The 5,000-nt window shown below is 39.6% G+C and overlaps 1 protein-coding gene and 2 non-coding genes across 6 annotated transcripts in view; 1 reads left to right on the forward strand and 2 right to left on the reverse strand.

Annotated features, from left to right (window-relative positions):
* LOC123513389 (protein bicaudal C homolog 1-like) overlaps positions 1–5,000 on the forward strand; it is a 121,927-nt gene that overhangs the window by 39,519 nt on the left and 77,408 nt on the right. The gene's annotated exons all lie outside the window — the stretch shown is intronic.
* Positions 782–853, reverse strand: Trnad-guc. Its single transcript has one exon. It is a non-coding gene; the product is annotated as a tRNA-Asp (tRNA).
* Positions 1,506–1,577, reverse strand: Trnad-guc. The gene has a single exon. It is a non-coding gene; the product is annotated as a tRNA-Asp (tRNA).

Below are 5,000 nucleotides of genomic sequence, written 5' to 3' on the forward strand. Positions count from 1 at the left end.
TGTTGACAGATTAACAAGATTTTTAACATTTATTATTAACTGGCAAAACTCTATGACCCTCTTAGCCCCGCTAGTCATCTCTGTGGCCTTGGAAAACAGTCCTGGTGAAGTGACGCGGGTTTTGAAAGATCGTTTTTATGGATCAAGTGACAGATTAGCAAGATTTTTTACATTATTAATTGGTAAAACTCTGACCCTCTTAGGAACATCGCTAGTCATCTCTGTGGCCTTGGAAAACAGTAATGGTGAAGTGACACGGATTTTGAAAGATGGTTTTTATGGATCTAGTGACAGATTGACAAGAATTTTTCACATTATTAACTGGTAAAACACTATGACACTCTTAGGCCCGTTAGTCATCCCTGTGGCATTGGAAAACAGTCATGGTGAAGTGACGTGGGTTTTTAAGCGAGTTTTTATGGTTCTATTGACAGATTAACAAGATTTTTCAAATTATTAACTGGTAAAACACTGTGACCCTTGTAGAAACCCTGCTAGTCATCCCTGTGGCCTTGGGAAAACGGTCGTGGTGAAGTGACGCGGGTTTTAAGGGATTTTATTTATACCATGTGGGCTTTTCACGGGAATTTCTGGGCTAAAGGGGGTAGTTTTTTGGGTACCTCCTATCTCAAAGCTCACCCGCTAGGAAACCGTTGCCCCGAGTGAAGAAGCCCAACCTACATTCGGACCGTGGACAGGATTCAAACCCATGCGCTTGGAGAACCCTCGGACCGTAAAGCACGCATGGTTCCACTGTACCACGGCGGACCCAAAATCCATCCTCCCCGGCGGGGAATCGAACCCCGGTCTCCCGCGTGACAGGCGGGGATACTAACCACTATACTACCGAGGACTGTTGACAGATTAACAAGATTTTTAACATTTATTATTAACTGGCAAAACTCTATGACCCTCTTAGCCCCGCTAGTCATCTCTGTGGCCTTGGAAAACAGTCCTGGTGAAGTGACGCGGGTTTTGAAAGATGGATTTTATGGATCAAGTGACAGATTAGCAAGATTTTTTACATTGTTAATTGGTAAAACTCTGACCCTCTTAGGAACATCGCTAGTCATCTCTGTGGCCTTGGAAAACGGTAATGGCGAAGTGACGCGTGTTTTGAAAGATGGTTTTTGTGGTTCTAGTGACAGATTAACAAGATTTTTAACACTTATTATTAACTGGTAAAACTCTTTGACCCTCTTAGAACCCCGCTAGTCATCCCTGTGGCCTTGGAAAACAGGCCTTGGGAAAAGTCGTGAAGTGACGCGGGTTTTAAGGGATTTTATTTATACCATGTGGGCTTTTCACGGGAATTTCTGGGCTAAAGGGGGTACTTTTTTGGGTACCTTCTATCTCAAAGCCCACCCGCTAGGAAACCGTTGCCCCGAGTGAAGAAGCCCAACCTACACTCGGACCGTGGACAGGATTCGAACCCGTGCCCTTGGAGACCCCTCGGACCCCAAAGCGTATGATTTCACTGTACCACGGCGGACCCAAAATCAATCCTCCCCGGCGGGGAATCGAACCCCGGTCTCCCGCGTGACAGGCGGGGATACTAACCACTATACTACCGAGGACTGTTGACAGAGTAACAAGATTTTTAACAGTTATTATTAACTGGTAAACTCTGACCCTCTTAGCCCCGCTAGTCATCTCTGTGGCCTTGGAAAACAGTCGTGATGAAGTGACGCGGGATTTTAAAGATGTTTTTTGTGGTTGTAGTGACGCTATTTAGAATCCGGTTAGACATCTGTTTTGTTTGAAAATTGTTGAAGTGTTAACGGGTGTTTGAATAGAGTTTTTACGGCTGTAGTGACAGGGTGACTCACTATTGAAACGAGAAACACTGGAGAACCCTTTTAGAATAGTTTTAGTGAAGTGATACGGTTTTTAAAGGGAATTTTTATGGTTCCAGTGACAGGTTGATAAGATTTCTACATTACTGATAGGTGGAACAGTCTTGAGAACTCGACTAGTCATCTCTGTGGCCTTGGAAAACAGTCGTGGTGAGAGCAGAGCCTTTCAGGATATACACCTTTGCATAATTTGGGTTAGAGGGATAATAATAAAGAATAATAAATGTTCTAGTTGAAGTGACGGGTTTTTAAGAATGTTTTTATAATAACAGGTTAAGAAAATTTCTACATTATTGGCAGGAGAAACACTCTTGGGAGAATATTAAAGGTTGTTATTGAAATGACGGGTTTTTTTTTATTTTAAGGACGTTTTTATGGTTCCAGTGACAGGTTAACAAGATTTCTACGTTGTTGACAGTAGAAACACCATTAAAAACACGGCTTGGCATCTCTGTGGCCTTGGAAAAGTCATGGTGAAGTGACACGGGTTTGTAAGAATGTTTTTATGGTTCTAGTGGAAGTGACACGGTGTTTGAAGTGTTTTTATTGTTCTAGTGGAAGTGACGGGTTTTTAAGAATGTTTTATGGTTCTAGTGGAAGTGGCGGGGTTTTAAGAATGTTTTTATGGTTCTAGTGGAAGTGGCGGGTTTTTAAGAATGTTTTTAGGGTTCTACTGGAAGTGGCGGGTTTTTAAGAATGTTTTTATGGTTCTAGTGGAAGTGGCGGGTTTTTAAGAATGTTTTTATGGTTCTAGTGGAAGTGACACGGGTTTTTAAGAATGTTTTTATGGTTCTAGTGGAAGTGACACGGGTTTTTAAGAATGATTTTAGGGTTCTAGTGGAAGTGGCGGGTTTTTAAGAATGTTTTTATGGTTCTAGTGGAAGTGGCGGGGTTTTAAGAATGTTTTTATGGTTCTAGTGGAAGTGGCGGGTTTTTAAGAATGTTTTTAGGGTTCTAGTGGAAGTGGCGGGTTTTTAAGAATGTTTTTATGGTTCTAGTGGAAGTGGCGGGTTTTAAGAATGTTTTATGGTTCTAGTGGAAGTGACACGGTTTTAAGAATGTTTTATGGTTCTAGTGAAGTGACACGGGTTTTTAAGAATGTTTTTAGGGTTCTAGTGGAAGTGACGGGTTTTTAAGAATGTTTTTATGGTTCTAGTGGAAGTGACACGGGTTTTAAGAATGTTTTATGATTCTAGTGGAAGCGGGTTTTAAGAATATTTTATGGTTCTAGTGGAAGTGGCGGGTTTTTAAGAATGTTTTTATGGTTCTTGTGGAAGTGACGGGGTTTTAAGAATGTTTTTATGGTTCTAGTGGAAGTGACGGGTTTTAAGAATGTTTTTAGGGTTCTAGTGAAAGTGGCGGGTTTTTAAGAATGTTTTTATGGTTCTAGTGGAAGTGACACGGGTTTTAAGAATGTTTTTAGGGTTCTAGTGAAAGTGGCGGGTTTTTAAGAATGTTTTTATGGTTCTAGTGGAAGTGGCGGGTTTTTAAGAATGTTTTTATGGTTCTAGTGGAAGTGACACGGGTTTTTAAGAATGTTTTTATGGTTCTAGTGGAAGTGACACGGGTTTTTAAGAATGTTTTTATGGTTGTAGTGGAAGTGACACGGGTTTTTAAGAATGTTTTTATGGTTCTAGTGGAAGTGGCGGGTTTTTAAGAATGTTTTTATGGTTCTAGTGGAAGTGACGGGTTTTTAAGAATGTTTTTATGGTTCTAGTGGAAGTGGCGGGTTTTTAAGAATGTTTTTATGGTTCTAGTGGAAGTGACACGGGTTTTTAAGAATGTTTTTATGGTTCTAGTGGAAGTGACGGGTTTTTAAGAATGTTTTTATGGTTCTAGTGGAAGTGGCGGGTTTTTAAGAATGTTTTTATGGTTCTAGTGGAAGTGACGGGTTTTTAAGAATGTTTTTATGGTTCTAGTGGAAGTGGCAGGTTTTTAAGAATGTTTTTATGGTTCTAGTGGAAGTGACACGGGTTTTTAAGAATGTTTTTATGGTTCTAGTGGAAGTGACACGGGTTTTTAAGAATGTTTTTATGGTTCTAGTGGAAGTGACACGGGTTTTTAAGAATGTTTTTATGGTTCTAGTGGAAGTGACACGGGTTTTAAGAATGTTTTTATGATTCTAGTGGAAGTGGCGGGTTTTTAAGAATATTTTTATGGTTCTAGTGGAAGTGGCGGGTTTTTAAGAATGTTTTTATGGTTCTAGTAGAAGTGACGGGTTTTTAAGAATGTTTTTATGGTTCTTGTGGAAGTGACGGGTTTTTAAGTGTTTTATGGTTCTAGTGGAAGTGGCGGGTTTTTAAGAATGTTTTTATGGTTCTAGTGGAAGTGACGGGTTTTTAAGAATGTTTTTACGTTTCTAGTGGAAGTGACGGGTTTTTAAGTGTTTTTTTTTATGGTTCTAGTGGAAGTGACGGGTTTTTAAGAATGTTTTTATGGTTCTAGTAGAAGTGACGGGTTTTTAAGAATGTTTTTATGGTTCTTGTGGAAGTGACGGGTTTTTAAGTGTTTTATGGTTCTAGTGGAAGTGGCGGGTTTTTAAGAATGTTTTTATGGTTCTAGTGGAAGTGACGGGTTTTAAGAATGTTTTTATGGTTCTAGTGGAAGTGACACGGGGTTTTAAGAATGTTTTTATGGTTCTAGTGGAAGTGACGGGTTTTTAAGTGTTTTTATGGTTCTAGTGACAGGTTAACACGATTTCTATATTATTAACATTAGAAACACTCTTGGGAATGCGGCTAGTCATCTCTGGCATGTGAAAACAGTCTTAGTAAGAGATCAGAGATTTTCAGAAGATTAAAGGTTTTAGTTGAAGTTATATGGATTTTTAAGGATGGATTTTTTTACTGTTCTAGTGACACAAGTAAATTTCTACCTTGTCAATACGAAAAATACTATTAAAAACCTGGCTAGTCATCTCTGTGGCCTTGGAAAACACTCGTGGTGAGAGCAGAGCGTTTCAGGAGAGAATGTTAAAGGTTCTAGTTAAAGTGACACGGGTTTTTAAGTGTTTCTATGGTTGTAGTGACAGGTTAACAAGATTTCTATATGATTGACAGGGAAGACTTGGAAACTCGGCTAGGCGTCTCTGTGGCCTTAGAAAATGGTCCTTTTTTTCCGCTTTATTTCCCTCCTAATTATTTT

The sequence above is a fragment of the Portunus trituberculatus genome, chromosome 5 (assembly GCF_017591435.1).
Source record: "Portunus trituberculatus isolate SZX2019 chromosome 5, ASM1759143v1, whole genome shotgun sequence".
NCBI lineage: Eukaryota > Metazoa > Arthropoda > Malacostraca > Decapoda > Portunidae > Portunus > Portunus trituberculatus.